General features: G+C 52.6%; 1 protein-coding gene across 3 annotated transcripts in view; it reads right to left on the bottom strand.

The window, feature by feature from the left end:
- Positions 1-2,093: 2,093 nt before the first annotated feature.
- The window catches only part of LOC144177566 (uncharacterized), a 102,761-nt gene continuing 87,253 nt past the window's right edge, over positions 2,094-17,601 (bottom strand). For all 3 annotated transcript variants that reach the window (XM_077705269.1, XM_077705267.1, XM_077705268.1), the window contains exon 15: positions 2,094-3,548. The gene's annotated coding sequence lies outside the window, so the exon portion shown is untranslated. The remainder of the gene's footprint in view (positions 3,549-17,601) is intronic.

The raw sequence follows: 17,601 nt of genomic DNA, 5'->3' as shown, positions 1-17,601 counted from the left end.
TTCGGCGCAAGATTGGCGCAGATTGCTTGAAATCACGAGTCCTTGTAGCAGGATGTAGCAGGATTTACCTCTCGGCGCAGTTACCACATCACTGAACGTGTGACAAGACTTCAAGACTACTGAACATTATTTTGTGGAGCAATATTTTCAGGCTGCACGAGGTGCACTTATCATTTATACGCTGTTAAAACAGTAAAAGGATAATTGGTATCAAGCAAATAGATATTACACTGCATCTCCTTCTCCTAAGAGTGTGGGCATTGGTAAGGATAGAATAGTCCGTCATGGGGAACACATCCTCCCATTAAACCGTGTCCCGGCCTTCTGGAACCCATTACAACCCATTCCCCAGAGCCACTTGGGCAGCCTCTTATAAAGCATAAAGATCCTTCTTTCTTTCTTTATATGCGAGTCCTCACTGCCCTTGAAGGGAGCATTGACGTAGATTTTACGTAGCCTCTACGCACGCAGCTGGTGCTTGAGACTACGGCGCCGCTGTGGGCGGGTTCATTGAGTTTCACATACTGACACGTACGTTAACATGCACGTCCAGGTCCCCCCAGAATGCGGCAGGCAATCAGTTTCCGGCTCCAAGTGAAGCCGCCGGTGCACATTTCGGCGGTTAGGGCGGCCGTTTATGCCAACGAAACTCCGGCACAGCGCAGCGCGTGCTGACGAACTGACGACAACTATGAGGAGTGTGTCTCGGGCAGTTGCGCGCGAGAGCACTTGCAGCGACCTGGGCGAGCTAGAACGCCAGTCTAGCGCGTGGTGTGCTGGAGCAAGGGACTACTTCGCTGAGTTGGTGAAGGCACAAGTTCGCCTTATTGAATTACCTTCACTCACCCAGGCTATTTCGTCCTCATTCTTGCTACGTGGCAATATTTATTACACTGAAAAAAAAAAAAAAATCAGGGAGGCCTGCACACATGCGCAAGACTTGAATGGCGAAGCTGTTCTAGATGAGCACTGCCGGTCACATATTCAAGTTTCAGTATCATTGTTTATTTGCACAGTTGCGGTGCTAGTAATCATCATATGCATCGAAGAGGTCGCTGTCTTCTGCGCGATGGCTGCGCGCATCTCGAACCAGCAACGGCCTCGCCGTTTGTCTAGGCGGTCGTATGCCTGGTCGGCGACGTCGGAGATTCCACAGTGCTTTGGAGGCACAAGGGGAGGGTGAGAGCTGCAGGCCTTATTGCTGGCCCTTTTTAATGAACGATAACTCAACTAATACTTAGCACTCTTAAACCATTGTTGTGGGAGAACGTTCCTTGGATAGTGCTCCAGCGATTGCGCACATAAAATCTCATCCTTTGGAATCTGTTTAGATCTCCTTTAAGTTGCATTGCTCCAGCCTTAAAATCTTTAGACTGCTTCCTCTACAAGGAGATAGGTGAAAACAAAAGGAACGTCTTTTCGCTTCGTTTTTGTGATATCGTATTCAGTAAGACTTACTCTACCCGCGTTTTTTCAGTACTTCCTGTCGCTACCACGTGTACTAAAATGTTCTCAATGCATTTGTATTTTGTACAATTTGTGCCTTACTACCAACCTTCTACAGATTGCTTTGCTTGACTTGTCTGCTATTATTGCTCAGTGTTCACTGTTTTGCTCATTGTATTTGTGCACTGCAATTTTTCACCAAGAGTACCGTGGCAATCATGGGCTTTGGGACCCTTGGCTGTACGTATACTCAATCAAATGCAACTGCTCCTGCAACAAATGAATAAAACTATGCTCTAAGTACGCAAGCCCAGCAAAGCCTTTCAAGGCTTGTACAGTCTTGGACAATTGAAATGATAACGCGAAAATATGAGCCAATACAAGCAACATCAAAGAATATGGATAGCAGAGATAAAATAATGGCTCGTGAGTGGTATATTTAGAAGGGCAAATGTTCCACCTTTGCTACTGTAACGAAAACGTGCACCTTGCAATTTCACTTGCACGGAAAGAAGACGCACTTTTTGTGTGTTCTGGCTGATATTTTCATGTTTGTTTCATTTGTCCACGACTACTTCCTGCAGACCACTGCAAACAAAGATCTCTGCAAAATAAAGAAGGAAAGAAACTATCTGAGGCCCCGTGCATTGAATGTATAGTGTGTATGTTTATTTTCCCATTTCATTTCGCATCCACCCCTCCCAAGCGCAACCCTCGTAACATCTGACGCACACGACATAACTTAAATACTTCACTCCGTAAATGGCACCACGCTCACCACACAACAGGCATCACGCACACTTTGAAGCACTCCTCTGATAGAGCGACTCACGCTGACAGCTATAATAAACTCCTAAGGGCGATGGCAGTTGGGATTACAGACTCCTGGTGAGAACATGCCCACACATGCGAAAATGGCGGGTCCGATTTTGCAGGCCACAAAGTACAAACCTTGGAGAACACTCATTCCCACACAGCTCACACAAGGACAAAATCACCATTTTTCAAGTAATAGTTAACACATGGGACAAGACAGTAGTCATATACAGCAAAACAGCAAAGCTAGAACAACTTGTGCGATGTGAAAAATTTATTCCTTTTTCTGTTAATCACCGATACACAATCCTTACTCTCTTCGACAAGCCTGACAAAGCTTGCTTCTGGCCTCTTAATAACAGAACCAATGCTGACAACACACGTACACAACGAAATTAAACCTTATTAAGAGGACAGATTACTTGCTGGCCTCTCTGAAGGTGATCTCTTGTGAAACAATCGCAATGAAGGTTTCACAACTTATGTAGCTGGGCTTCTATCGGCACGATTATAGGCTCGAATATACTCTGAACACATATGGAAATTGATTTGTAACCATCGCAGTGAAAAACAAAGTGACGAAACAACGAGCAAAGAAAAAGAAGTGCTCGTAAATGTAAGTTTGAAATGCCACACTGTTCTCATGCACTTCAATAGAAAGCATTTCATCCAAGCTTTCGCTGAAAAGATCAATCTGAAGAACTTTCTCTCAAGCAACGATCCCCCACAATCAGGCACACGCACTGTAATTCTCATTCAAGAGTAACACGCCGTTCATCGCCACAACAAGTTGCCGCACACGAGAGATTATTCAGCGACCCACGTGATATTGCCCACTACACACTCGTACGCTCTACAAGCAGGGCAACTTCTATGCGCTCAAGTGACGAAGACGTCAGCACACGGATTCTAGTGGCCTTAACAGACATTTAACGATGCCGAAAATGGCGAAAGGAAAAAATAAAATGGCTCTGCGTCGCACATGCTTTCTGCCCGTCTCACAACAAATTTCGGTTGGAGATTAACTCGCGCGTCACATGTCATCGCGTGCCGATGCGCGCACATCGCAAGAGGCGAACGTCTCAACATTTTCGTAAAGCAAGTGGCCCAATGTTCCTCCTATCATGACCACCTCCTCCTCCTGCGAGCGGCGGTCTTCTTCAGAGGGCGTTGTGCATCTGTGGAGGCGGCGGCGACTTGAGTGCGGCGACTTGAGTACGGCAGCCGAAGCCGCCATCGGCCGGATCAGCGGCGGCGGCTAATGAAAAAACGACCAGTTGCTCAACCTGCAATGGCAGTTAAAAATTTCCAGTGATGATGATGGTGGTAGCTGGCATGCCTTCAGTGAAAGCAGTGCCTATTGTGGCCCAGACCGCATTGGCATGTTCAGCTTTACTCTGTGGACCGTACCACGTTGAGCCTTGTTCATCTCGTACAACCTAAGATAACAGGCCTCCCTCATTCACAAAAAGAATGCATGGAATTGACCCAAACGAACAACTTAAAGCAAAAAAATTAAGTTGAAAGAAATAGGTAAACTGTGGAACTGCAGGGGTTCAAACGCAGACCATGGCATCAAAATCCGAGACTCTATGCCTAACACCACAGAAGCCGGTGAGTGAGGCTCTGTTGGCAGAAGCTCAAAGCCAAACAACCCTGTGATCTGGCCCACAGAGTAAAGCTGAACACTATTCTGCGATCTGGCCCACAGAATAGGCAGTGCACAGTGCAACGACAGCGCAAATTTTTTCAAAGCCGTACAAATTCAAAGTTTTCGTCCCCCAAAAAGGACGGGAACTTTGGAAATACCGCCCTGACTGCGCTTGCAAGAACGAAGTCTGAAGATGCACGCACACGAAAGATGGGACCCTGCGACAGCTTTCCTGGCATTTCATGGGCAACCGACACTTCCTACACTTTGCAACTTCCCTCTCACATTCGCTCCCCTGCCTTTTTCTTCTACACACACCCTCGAGAGGGACATCAGAGCTTGTGCGCCCCGCACCAGTGATCATCTGGATGTCCACAAGAACACGTGATTGTATGCAAGCTAACAATTAAGCTCCCCACTTTTAAAACCTAGAGGTGGCACAAACCACCGTGGAAAAACATGGCCAGGGGTGGCTCAATAACAAGCCATGTGTACACCCCCAAGGTAAGTAGGAACGTTCTTCGGTCAATGTAACACCAGCATGTGTCCCTGCATGCCTTAAGCCGCCAATACAAGACTAATTGCCGTTCCCGTTCTCTGTCTCAAGTCGTATCTTCAACCACCTGGGATTACGATTATCCCACGCCCTTTTTTCGCTCCACCAGAACCTTCTACTAGTCACCACTCCCCAGTTTACATATGCCCCAGAATCCTTCAAACCCGGGTGCTTCGGGAAGCTGAAGAACTGCGCCAATAATGCACGGCCGAGAGCCGATCAAGCACCCTACCAACACAAAAAATTTCAAATTTTGGGAGTTTAACACGCCGAAGCTACACCTGGACTATGCCCTAGCGCAGGGCGCTGGACTGATTTCGGCCGACAGCGGACGTTTAATAACATGCGTCGAAATCCCAACACGGGCGTTCCTGCTTTTCGCCTAGACCTCAAAAGCAACCACCGCAGCTGGGATTGAACGAGCGTCCTTGAGATCAGCAGCACAACGTCGTAGCCCCTGACCCACTGCCACGAATCGCCCTGCCAAGACAGAAAAACTTTTCATTTATTTCATTCCATTTATTCATACTGCAGGCAAAGATGCTGGTCCATGCATTTTTTCCTCGAAGAAAGCGACGCACAATCCGAGAGGAAACCCACAGTTCGAAACAGTTTCACAGATTTTCACCAGTGCTATGCCACAAGCACTCAAGCGCCACAGTTCGAGTTGGCAAGCATTCCTAACCAACTAGAGCAGCTAACAAAGAAGCCACACCCTGTTAGCCACATTCTTAGATCCACCAATAAACGAAGCCGTCAGTCATCTCAGCCACTACGGGTGTGGGTAGAGTACAACTTCCCACCACACGATGACACTGTCAAGACACATGCTGATACTGGGTCTATCTGTGCTGGCTTTGTCAGCCATCCAACGAGACGTACAGCTTATAGACAAGGCCAACGCACTACAAGTAACTGCAAAAGAAATGGTGGCCTGTTAGCACTGAGGCAGCCAGAGGTTTATAGGACGTGTAGTGACTAACTCGAATCTCCACACCGTCTGGAAGCTGGGCATCCACTGTCTCTGCCCACAGGGGAAATGCTTTTTGCCAAACGATTTTCAAAACACAATGGGAGCTTAATTGGCTCCCAAGTTTTGAAGCAGTTTCGATCTAACACTGTTTATGTGTCCTGGAAACTTCAGTTCATAAGAACACAACTGCAATGTTTGGGGAAATCGAGCAAAGGGTGAAGGTTAGTATTCGTGGCGTATCCATAGAAAAAGATAAAATGGTGTGACGATTATATCGTACCGTTCTGCTTCCGATGCTCTGTGCACTTGGCAGCCATAATATAGGAGCAGTGAATTGGTAACAAAACCCTCGAGTTTTTAAACTACGCCCACCTAGGTGGTCTTCACATGAAAATTGAAATTTGAGGGGTTTACCGCACCAAAGATACACCTTAGGCGGTGAGGTGCATCGTAGCGGAGGGCCCCACATTATGTCGTACCTCTTGGGCTTCTTAATTGTGCGCCAAAATCTCGACATACGGGCGTTTTCGCTTTTCGCCTCCATCAGAAAAGCAGCCATCGTGACTGGCATCGAAACAACATCCTTGGGCTCAGCAACACAACGCCTTAGCCACTGAGCCACCGCGGCAGGTATGGCCTTCCAATGACGGCTTGAGCTCCTCGAAATGGTAAAAAATCCTTGCCTCGCCGACGCAAACGCAGAAAGGGTTAGAATGTGCATGCCATCGTTTCGATTCTCGGGGAAAAACAGCGTTGACTTGCCGATAAAATCTGTGGGACTCAGATATAGGCGGCGTAGCGAGTTACTGCGGAATCCCTGTGGAGGGTCCTTTGACATCGTCTGGTCCTCAGGGCCACAAATTGTGGCTGAGATCTCTTGCCTGCCGAAGGACCGCCTGCCATCTACCGAAGAACCTGTACAGTGAGCACTCGGGCTTCTCAGTTACATGCGCGGCTTATGCACGGCCAGATGCCAAAGCAGGTCCTATGCCAGTGTTTGCAGCTACATCGGTGATGGGCTTTCCCTAACTCACCGGGGTAGGGAACAGAGTTCCATGATAATACAGTGTAGCCCATTTATAACGAACCCACTATAACGAAGTGATCTTGATTTCCCGTCCCAATTTCCGCATTTTCAATGCCTTTTAAGTCCACTTTTAACGAAGCAAAAAAATGCGACTCAGCGGATATAACGAAGTTTTTTGTCGAGAACAACAAAAAAAAATCCATCAAACCACCTTTTGAGCTTTCGCGTGAATCAACTAGGCCGAAAACCCGCCAATTCTTGGCTCCCGGCAGCCGCTTCGCCCCACTCGGCTCCCTGCGAAAGCTTGCTTCACCGCACCACACGGTCGCCCGGTAGCCGCCTCGCGAACGCTTCCCATTCTTTTTTCCAGTGCCAGGCGGGCCGACCGCCGCGATCTTATCTCGTTTCACGGCGTACTCCTCTCTTCAGAGAGGAGGTCGTGGGGGCAGCTTCAGAAACTTTGAGGCCGCTTTAGACCGGTTCCGCTTGTGACGCCTCATTTTGGTGAAAAAGCGAAGCAAGTTGGTGCGCTCCTAAATTGCTTTTCTTCCACGGCATGGCGCCACCAGCTAGGCCTGCCTAAGCCTGGCTGCGGCGCTCCGCCAGCGGCTCCGCGCAAACCTGTCGCACACAAAGCAGTTCTTTCTTTCGTGATGTTCAGTCAGTTCAGTCTTAGCAGCAGAAGCAGCCGTTCGCACATGTTGTGCTGTGTCTCTGTTCACAGGTGAAAAGCGGATTATTGCAGCGCGCTTGGACTTGCCGCGGTTGCAGCTAGGCCTGCCCATGTGCATCGGCGAACTTTACGACAATGTCGAGTCAAGCGATACCCGGAACGACCGCCTCATCGACGACCAAACGAGAAGTGCTTTCTCTAAAAGTGAAACGTGCCATTTTGGATGAAGTTCGGCAGAAAAGTAATAAGACTGACATTGCGTGGAAGTACGGCATAGCACAGTCGACTTTGGTGACAATCATAAAAATGCAAGCAAAATTGATGCCGCTTTGGTGGACGACGTTGGCAGCGGTGAACGGAAGCGGATCCACACTGCCACTTACGGAGATGTCGAAGTGGCGCTCTACAAATGGTTTGTAGATGCTCGTGCCAAGAACGTCCCACTCAATGGGCTGATCCTGCTAGCGCAGGCCAAACGTCTGGGGTTTGCTCTAGGCCACGAGAACTTCAACCCAGGCAACGGATGGTTGCAGCGATTTAAAGACTGCCATGGGATCACATGCAAGAGCATTGTCGGTGAAGCTGCATCCGTTGACGAGGATGGTCTCCAGCGTTGGATGGTGAAGCACAGGAGCCGCATTCTTGAGACATACACCGAAAGAGATATTTACAACGCTGATGAAATGGGTCTGTTCTTTCAGCTGTTGCCTGCAAAAACTCTCGCACCGAAGACTGATAAGTATGTGGGGGGGAAAAACATCAAAAATCGCATCACAGTGTTGGTGTGCGCGAACATGGACGGCTCCGACAAGTGGCCGCTATTGATCATCGGCAAGCCCAAGAAACCGCGGGGCTTCGCCAAGGTGCTGTCAATGCCTGTCGCGTACACACACAACACAAAGGCGTGGATGACGGGGGAGACATTCCGGGAGTGGCTGACAGACTTTGATAAGGAAATGTCCGCAAAGAAGCACAAAGTGCTGCTCTTGCTGGACAATTGCAGCGCACACCATGTTAACACACATCTCAGCGCTGTCGAGGTACTTTTTCTGCCTCCGAACACAACCGCCAAGATGCAGCCGATGGACCAGGGAGTGATAGCAAACTTCAAAGTGCATTATCGCCACCGTGTCATCGAGCGTCTGCTCATTGACATCTGTACAGCCGACAACGCTGCCGACCTGAAGGTGCCACTAGTAAAGGCGGCATTTTTCGCAAGCGGAGCCTGGCAGGACGTGAAGTCTGAGACCATTCTACACTGCTTCGAGAAAGCAGGTTTTTCGCGGGGAAGCAGCGCTGCCGAAGAAATAACAGCAGAAGCAGACATCGAAGCTGCTGCAGCGGATGGTGCCGCGGCAGTGACGAGCTTGGGGCAGCTGTGGGAGGCTGCGGGCAATGCAAGCCTTGTCCCAAGCGGGTTGGATTATCTGGACTTTGCCCTAGCAGATCAAGACCTCGTCGCAACGGAGGAGCTCACCACCGATGAACTCGCTGCTAGCGTCTCCGAAAAGGGAACGGCCGGAGATAGCAGTTCCTCGGACGGCGAAGGTGACGACATTGGTGGGCCTCAGCCTGGGACCGCCGGAGCAGCCCTCACAGCTTTCGACACGCTGCATATGTACTTGTGCTCCGAACCGGGCAGTTGCGATCTGTTGGACAATGTTGAGCACCGTGTTCTGAAACGCGCGCTCGCGAAACGCGTGCGAGGGACCCTTGATTGCTTTTTTTCAGAAAGTGTAAATAAATTTTTTTTTCTTGGTCTGCATAATGTTTGATTTTTTTTTAGAGTCCAGATATAGCAAAAAAGCGGTTATAGCGAAGTAATTTCAGATTCCCGCCAACTTCGTTATAACCGGGCTACACTGTATATACTCAAAGGAAATCTGGCGCCACTGCCTACGCGAGCCGCACTTCAGCAAGCGTTCCGTCATGTACCAAGCAGGCACGTTCCACTTGCCCGTAGCACGGCTCATGAACAGGCCGGAAAGTTGCCTCTGGCCGCAAAAAAGCCACAATATCACTGTTGAAGGTTAACCAAATTTGTTTTGCTGTTATAAAATTGAAGCTCCAGAAAGATCTATTCGTCAGGGATTATTTAGAAGCTTCGTGCAAGATGAAGAAGCACACGATGTTACCCTTTTTTGTTGATTTCGGATGCGAGACAAAAACAAGCCAAGTATCGTGGAACGTAGCTATAGCTGCAATGGCACCACCCACGGCAGCCAGCGATTGCAGCGCCAAGATTTCCCTCTAATATACCTATATTACTATGAAACACTATGGTGTAGGGGGCAGGAGGTACAGAAGAGCCATATTCAGCTTCAAGACAGGTACAGATTCGGCGCATTAGCTAAGCAAAAGGTTAATTTAACGCGTTTATACGCTGCGCCCCACCCTTCAAACAACCTGAAAGGCATCGCGCCACACTTACAAAAAAAAATTGCCCGGAATTGAGGTGAGAGCACATTTTACGACGAAAAAAAAAAACGATGGGTAATAAGAGACACTGAGGATAGCTTCATTGTCTGAGGAACCTCGAAGATCGAAGAGATTAACGCAGCTCACGGAAGGTTTGTGAGGTCCTGAACCACTTGGATTGGCAGAGATCATTTTCAAGTTAATGGGTAATAACCGACAAGAAAAAGAATTTAGCCCTGCCAGGGTTCGAACCCGTGGCGTTCCTTCCAGAACCCACGATTATACCACCAGGCTACTGGTGTCAAACAACTTGAACTGTTTCAGCAGTTGCTCAAAAGAATATGAGGAGCCGGGTTTGCGCAGGAAGTGGCTCCCGGGAAAGGGAAGGGAATCTTGTGCCAGAAGAATGGTCTCCACAAAATAGAACAGCCCAGAAAGCAAATCAAAAAGAATAGAACGCTATTACGTTCCCAGGCAGTTTTATCAGAAATTTTTCCACCCTCGAAGCCTGAAAGAACCGTCAGTGACCGTGTCTCCATCTTGACCGTCCAGGCAGGTAGCACGGGGCAAGTGCAGGTATTCGAGCATGGCCTGACCAATCGCACCGCACCGTAAGGGCATACACCTTCCACTTCTGCAAACTCGAAATGGCTGACTTGGTGTCACTGCTGCACTCCAAAACTGGCTCACATTGACACCTTCAACGAGTTTGCTCAACAGGGGGGAGGGAGCGACTGCGGTGGTTTACTGTTTCCCGCTTTTAACAAAGCCCTCCGAGAAAACTCGTGCAACTTCTGGAAGAAAGCGGGCTTTTCAAACTGCTTAAAGGGGCACAACAGAGGTGACTACACCAGGGTCAAAGGACTGCTGTGACGGGCTGACAGTAGTGCGCAAGTTTAACGCAAACTGCGTGTAATCAAACTAAGTGACTGGGAAGGAAACGAAAGTTTTGATTACGACTTAAATTAAGGGGGGGGGACACAGCAAGTAAAACTATTTTTGTCATTTGTGGACCAGATTTTATTAAATTTGGGGCATTTATGTAGTTAACCGTCCCAATAACAAAACCGAAATGAGTTTAAAAACATCTTGTCTGCTTTTTGAGGTACAAGACTAATTACCCTCACAAAGTCGCCCCACGATCAATTAACTAATTCGGCAAGAACTCAACAAGATTTCTGTGTCCGTGTGATCAGCAAGGGCCACTTTGAGCTGAGAAGCTATTAGATAATTGCTTTATTTCCCTTGGGTAATCCAGAAAAACAGAGAGAAGTTTCACTTTTGTTGTGACATAATACTTCTGGTTTTAAGTGATTGCCTAATTAGTCAATTATCCTTAATGCCAGTTTCATGTAATTAGCACTGTAACTCAAAAAGTATCAAAGATATCCTGAAACCGTCTTCAGATTTGTTATTAGGACAGTAGTTCGTTACATAAACACTCCAAATTTGATTAGACTTGGTTCATAAATAAAAAAAGTCATGGTACTTGCTGTGTTCACATTGCCTTAAACAACGCTCGGGAAATAACGCAAGCCTGTACAAATATGCCTATGCCATAAAGACGGAAACTCTGAGTCTTGAAGGAGTCGGAAACGTGCAACTCAAAATTGGAAATTGCCAGAGTGGGAGCTCAACCGTGTTCGAGTTCTCCAACTGCAGCCAACCGTACACCCGATCCCACAGATTGTTGTGTCAAGCCAGCACACAACTCTTAGCCATTCCGTTGCTGAGATCCCAACACCCTCGCGTGAATGCAGCGAAAACCACGAGTAACCGATAATAGAAAGAACAAAGTGAAAGTGCAGAAGCGGAGGTTCAAAGCAAGCAACAAACGACGGCCCACTTCCGTGAGAATGCCACGTGAAGAACATGTAAGAAAGGGAACCAACAACAAGGTCAAGGTTGCAGAAAGGAGTGCAATTCGGCCCAGTATAAGGAAAGTTACCGTTAGTAAAACGTATATTAGATATCATCGTCGTCATCGCATCCGTGTCCACTTTTAAAAAGAAAGGCCTTCCCTAAGCTTTCCAGACCACCCCTATCCCAGCAGGCTTTCGGAATGAATCTAAATTGCATCAAATGCATCTAAATCTACACTTTAATTTAGTTCTATTTCATCCCTCCATTGAGCCCAATTTAATTTGCTGCTGGTATTTCGTAAGGTGTGTGTATAGGTAATTACTATGGACTTCAGTGGGTTTGCACAGGAGATCGCTGTAAATAACTGAGTGCTCCCATATTTAACAGCTTTTGTGTCAGAAAGCGCCCGCTGGATTGATTTCAATTACTCCAGACTATGAGACAGTTGCTACAACCCAACGGGTGGAACACTGCAGTGAGGTTTTGACGCACCGACGCAACACAGGCGATGAGGCACGCTGTAGTGGAGGGCTCTGAATTAATTTTGACCACCTGCAGGGGATCTTTAACGTGCGCTGTGTGGGCTAACGTACGGGATAGCAGAGGACCCCGGCTAGCTTTGCTAGAGAACGCTACGCGCCGTACACTAGCCCTGCGGAATCCGAAGACTCACGCACGGGTTCGAGTACTCACATGCGGTAGACAGGCTCCGGCAATCCAAAGTGAGGCTTTATTGCCTGGCAGATACAGTGCATACACCAGACAACACGACTATCGCTCGCGGGGAGACAGTGGCTCCTGTCGCTCGCTCAAGCCGCTGGGCTCAGACCTCGATATCCGTCATCACGGCCGCGGGAGCAGGGGAGGCATCCCGAAGCGACCGATCAGGGCAGAATCTCTCGGCAGAGTCCGTGGAGCCAACTGGGTTCACCGCCATCGGGGCATTCGGCGTAGGCACAGCCGAGCCAACCGACTCCGACCAAATCGCCCAGTCGACTCCCCGCCGGAGCGCTCGTTCGTCCCGCAGGTCAGCTCGGAGGGGAGAGGAGATCTTCCCCAGGTCGGGGAGAGGGTGGCGCTAAGGAAGGTGACAAACTGGTCCTCCTTCCCTCGCGCCCTCGCGCACACGTTCGCGGCAAGCCGGTTCGGCGCGTCGCGCGGGGTCGTGAAGAGGACACGACCTACGTGACGCGCCGGCTACCCAAAATGGCGGCTCCCAGCTCGCGGAAACATGTGCAGGCAAGGCGTAGGGGAACACGGGCCCCCACAATCCCCCCCTCCTCAAGACCGAGCCTGCACCGCTTGGACAACCGCTGCCGAGCAAAAGTACAACACACCCCTAAATTAACAGCACTCGCCCCCGGTCAACAAAGGTCCGCAAAGTTCCTAACAGTTCTCCCATCTCGAAGCAGCACCACACCACACGCACAGTCCACGACACACCTTCAGTCCAGCGCGTCTTGTAGTCACTGGAGGTGGGGCAGCCCAGGAACAGTAGGTCAAGGCAGCAGATGTAAACAGCATGCGAGAGCGGCAGGTGTAAACCGCAGGCCGAGGCAGCAGGTGGGCCGACGTCTCATCAGACGGGAGGGGCCTCTTAAGCCAGTCGTTCGTCCGGCAAGGCCACCAGCTTCCGCCGCAGAGACGGCCGCCATGGTTGTGAGGGCACAAGAAGAGCCAGTCGACACGGGGTCGTGGCCTCGACAGTGTGCAGGCCGGGCCCGCCAGGGACCAGCCCAGAAGAGCAGCTTTTGGAGTGCTCGTGTGCTGCCAGTGAAGCGCCCGTGGCAGGTGCCTTGGAGAGGCGCCAGGTGTGCCTGCTCAGGAGGCCGCATCTCGATCGTCGCTGGACCGCGTCAAGCGGGCTGCGGCCTGGGGACGGGGCCTGGGCTGCCGGGGATGGTAGGCACCAGCAGCTTCCGGAACCGGCGGCGTGTGGTGTGGCTGCGGGCGACATGACCAGACCGGGGGCAAACGCCAGGGGGGACGTGCTGCAGAAACAAGTCGGGAGTAACAGCAAAACAACGCCCAACTTCCCTGCTGCTGCTTTCCGAGTGGGAAAGCGAAACAGTGTACTCGGGCCAGGCTAGGGCCAAAAAGGGAACCCTAACGCTGGTGCAGCGGTTGGATAACCCGGAATTTCGTGTGCTCAGGGCAGAAGGCTGCCCCGGTATCACACACTACATTCGAGGTTATCAAGCGAAGTCACGGTGTGGCAGAACTTAAAATGTAAGCCTTTGGGCCCACTCGTGACCGGCCGCCCGCGAGTCGCATAAAGAGCTCAAAAACCGCTCTTCGCCGACTGCGCAGGATAACCCCCTTGAAGGGGTCAGAGGCCTCCTTTGATGGGATGTATATCAGCAGAAGTTCCCCTTAGGTTGAGCAGAAACATATCCTACAAAAAGAAAACAGCAAAAAACGAACAAAGCAAAACTATCAAATAAACAAATAAACGCGCCTGCAGCAATACGAACTGCTTTGCGCTCGGCGCCGACAGCAATACCAGCTGTTAGCGGACGCCTCGGCGGCCGCGCCGCCCCCCTCCACAGACTTTCGGCTCTTCCTGGCCTGTCAATGATTCGGGTTCACAAATATTTACAACTTGGTGCCGACAGCAATACCAGCTGTTACCGGACACACGGTGGCCGCGCCACCTCGCTCCATCTCAGAGCACGGCTCTTCCCTGAGCCCAACAAAAACAACAACGAAAAACAATATATCCCTATAATATACAGGCTATTTACAAAACGGATAGTTCTGCTCACCCTTAAGGAACTCTTCGCTGCTGAACGCCGTACCGGAATTGTAGGCAGGGGCTACTGCCGGCATGGGCGGTAAGGGGGGGTTGCCCGGGATTCGGCGCGGGGTGGCAGCCGTCCCTTCGGGGCTCCCTTTGTTACGCTGCGCGATGGGAGGGTGCGTGCTCTCGGAAGCGCAAGGCGCGCTCGTCGAGCTACCATCGCGGCGGCGGCTGCGCGGGTGGGAGACATGGCTTCCCCGCCCACTCGCGCGGCCTCCGGAGTGCAAAGCGTCTCCGGCAGCGTTGTGTTTTTGCCGCGCGCGCGCGAGATATTCGGAGCGGAGCGCGCTTCCGATACCTCGGCCAGCTTTGCAAACGGGAGCAGGGCTGCATGAACGCCTTGCCTATACCCGCCGTTGACAATGTCAGTCACAATGCCTGTACGAGCCAGAAAATCACGGCCGAGAATTACAGGCACTGTGAGGCCCGGGAGATGTACGAATCTGTGGCGTCGCACTCGTTTCTCCCATCGGACCACCAACCTCGCCGAGCCGCCCGAGTTGGCTTTCCCGCTCGCTAGGTGGAAAGCGATGTCGCAAGCTCGCAATCGAATAGCTCTCCGATGCAAATGAGCGAGGACATCATCGCCGAACAGCGTCGCAGACGCTCCGCTGTCTAGCAACGCCGCAAACTTTCGACCAGCGATCGTAAGGGCGATGAAAGGCGCTCGTGCGTTGGGGCGTTTCACCCTGCACGCCATCGGGATTAGGGGCTCAGGCTCACCACCTAATGTAGCCATAGCCGTCGGCGACGAAGTGCTCACCGACGGCGGCTGGCGTTTCCCGAATCGCGCTGCCTTTCCGGCGCCGGGCAGGGAGCGGTGCACGCGCGGGCATAGTGGCCCGTTGCGCGGCACTTGTAGCAGACGATGCCGCGATGCGACTGCGCAGCCGGAGGCCGCTGTCCGCGCAACGCTGGCGGGTTCCCTTGGCTTGCCACTTGGGCGTAGCGGTTGGGTTCCGAGTGCGCTACTGCTCCCTGACTGTCGCGCTGCGCGTTCGGTCCCCTCGAGCTTTCCACACGGGCGTAGCTGTTGGGTTCCTCATGCGCGTTTTGTCCCCGGCCGTAGCCGTGCCGCGGCATGCCTTGCTGGTGGGCGTCAGAACGCGCCCGCATGGCGTACGAGTACGGGTCGAGCGCGCGCTCCGACACATCGCGCGGCTCTATTTCCGTGCTCTCCGCGTACGCTGCTGTTGCCGCGGCGGGCGGCATGGGCGGTGGGGACGCACCCTGCCATGCGCACCTTGGCTCCAGCGTGGCGTGGGCTGGGGGAGGCGGCCGATAGCTGCGAGCAGCTAGTATATCGGCTTGGATGCGTTTTGCTTCGTTGGCCAGTTCATTGAGGTTGGCAAACTGACTGCCTCGAAGGTACGCTGCAAAAGTTGGGTGGGCTTGTCTCGTCACCCTCTCAACCTTTTCCGCCTCAGACGCCATGGGCTTTGCAAGCAAAAACAGCTCCTGCATTGCCCTGACGTATTCGAGCAGAGACTCATCTCGGTGTTGAGTTCGCATCTCTAGCTCGTTCAACATGCGGCGCTCGTAATCTGGGGGCAGGAATTCGCTGCGAAAGAGCGCTTCAAATTCGCCCATCGTACGAGCGTCGCGTCCCACCAGCCGGTACCACCGTGCAGCCTGGGCGGTCAGCGATATAGGCAGAACACGTCCTATAATCTTGCTGTCGTCCATACCCGACGCCTCCTGATAGCGGTGCAGCGCCTCGAGGTACTCCGTAGCACTCATGCGGTCAGAGTAACCGCCGTACTCGGGCATTCTGAGGCTACCGAGCGAGCTGTTAGGCCTGACGCTCGGTTGTGCGCGCCCCGCGTTGATCAGGGCTTGTGCGAGATCGACTGCTGCCGAAGGCAGGGGTGGTTCCTCGCGAGACAACGCTGGCGTAAGGCAGGCGACGTGCGCCCTAGCCGTAACCGCTTGCGAGGTCTGCGTGGTGGGGTACGTTCGTGGCGCAAACACGCCGGCAAACGAGGCGACCGCTGCACCGCTAGAGCCGTGAGGCTCGTACACGGCGGGGTCGGGTGCGCTAGAGCTGCGGCGCAGCTCCTCCTTTGCAAACATATCCGCTGGGTTGCTACGACCAAGGCCCGGAGGGCATGATCTCGTTGCAGCCCGTGGTGACGGCAGGTGGTCGCAAGAAGCGTTCCGCCCGCCGACACCGTGCGGCACGCCGGCAGGAGTGGGATGATAGCTCCCGTGACTCTCCCGCGCGGCGCTTTGGTTGCCTGCTAGGATAGCGCTGCCTGGGCCCCAGAGGGGCCTGGGCGTAGTGGTGGCGGCCGACAGGCGCGGGACTGGGTAATCATCCCTCGCGCTGTCGTAGTGCCTCACGCCGGCAGAAGTGGGATGGCTCCCGTAACTATCCTGCGCGGCGCGTCGGTTATCGGGGAGATCGGCGCCGCCTCGACAAAGCTCTGGCGTGAGCGCGGTGGTGGGCAGCAGCGGGTCGACAGTGGCGTCCCGCAAGCCGTTACCACAAGCAATCTCGTCCGACAACCAGCCCTCAACTTCGGAATCAAGCAACGAGAAGCGGGGGTGCCGCCCTGTCATCGCAAAAAACCTTGGTTGGGCGCCAATGTGGGCTAACGTACGGGATAGCAGAGGACCCCGGCTAGCTTTGCTAGAGAACGCTACGCGCCGTACACTAGCCCTGCGGAATCCGAAAACTCACGCACGGGTTCGAGTACTCACATGCGGTAGACAGGCTCCGGCAATCCAAAGTGAGGCTTTATTGCCTGGCAGATACAGTGCATACACCAGACAACACGACTATCGCTCGCGGGGAGACAGTGGCTCCTGTCGCTCGCTCAAGCCGCTGGGCTCAGACCTCGATATCCGTCATCACGGCCGCGGGAGCAGGGGAGGCATCCCGAAGCGACCGATCAGGGCAGAATCTCTCGGCAGAGTCCGTGGAGCCAACTGGGTTCACCGCCATCGGGGCATTCGGCGTAGGCACAGCCGAGCCAACCGACTCCGACCAAATCGCCCAGTCGACTCCCCGCCGGAGCGCTCGTTCGTCCCGCAGGTCAGCTCGGAGGGGAGAGGAGATCTTCCCCAGGTCGGGGAGAGGGTGGCGCTAAGGAAGGTGACAAACTGGTCCTCCTTCCCTCGCGCCCTCGCGCACACGTTCGCGGCAAGCCGGTTCGGCGCGTCGCGCGGGGTCATGAAGAGGACACGACCTACGTGACGCGCCGGCTACCCAAAATGGCGGCTCCCAGATCGCGGAAACATGTGCAGGCGAGGCGTAGGGGAACACGGGCCCCCACAGCTGAAATCTCGTGCACACGGGCGTTTTTGCTTTTCGCCTCCATCGGAAAAGCGGCCGCGGCGGCCGGGAATCGAACCCGTGACCTCGTGCTCTGCAGC

The sequence above is a fragment of the Haemaphysalis longicornis genome, unplaced genomic scaffold (assembly GCF_048455015.1).
Source record: "Haemaphysalis longicornis isolate Haplotype H1 unplaced genomic scaffold, Haemaphysalis longicornis Haplotype H1 scaffold_1, whole genome shotgun sequence".
Lineage (NCBI taxonomy): Eukaryota > Metazoa > Arthropoda > Arachnida > Ixodida > Ixodidae > Haemaphysalis > Haemaphysalis longicornis.
The sequence above is the reverse complement of the archived record's forward strand: the minus strand, read 5'-3'. Positions and strand labels throughout refer to the sequence as shown.